Raw genomic sequence first — 620 nt, 5'->3', positions numbered from 1 at the left:
AAATCTCTCCCACAAAGGACAGTTTTTCAGGACTATTTCTGTTTTCTGGCTCACTGGACAGCCTTCTCAAAATATGTCAAAGATATATTTTAGGGGAAAATATTTTGATTTCTTTACAACCCTTGAGTTGGGTCTGTTGGAGAAACTCCCTAGCCCAATATTCTTCACTGTGGCCCCTGGCTTGTCTTTCTGTGTGGTTCTTCTTTTTCTATTTCATGGGGTCTCATCTGAACTGGTCATTGGAAGTCATACCCTTGCAGCTTTAGAACTATTAATATTTTTACAGGGGCAGGTTTGGATCTCAGTATTAGAACTTAGGATCTGAAAATCTATTTAAGTTGATAGAACTGGCTTGTCATTTATTTGGAAATATTATACCCTCAAAATTTAGACGGTTTCAGTTCTGCTTGTTTTAAATCAGTTTCCTCAGAAGCAACCACAGATGAGATTATTGTCTCATCTAGACATAACTTTATTTCTGAAAATTGTATTATTTTATTTGCTGGTTGCTCTATTATGACTAATCCCTCTCAGGGAGCATATGTTAAGTTGTGGGGGTAAGGGTTAGTCATAATACACTCCTATGGGAAGGCAGAAATTTGAACCACATCTTTCATTCT

The sequence above is a fragment of the Propithecus coquereli genome, unplaced genomic scaffold (assembly GCF_000956105.1).
Source record: "Propithecus coquereli isolate 6110/MARCELLA unplaced genomic scaffold, Pcoq_1.0 Scaffold72, whole genome shotgun sequence".
NCBI classification, from domain to species: domain Eukaryota; kingdom Metazoa; phylum Chordata; class Mammalia; order Primates; family Indriidae; genus Propithecus; species Propithecus coquereli.
Note: the sequence above shows the minus strand (reverse complement) of the source record.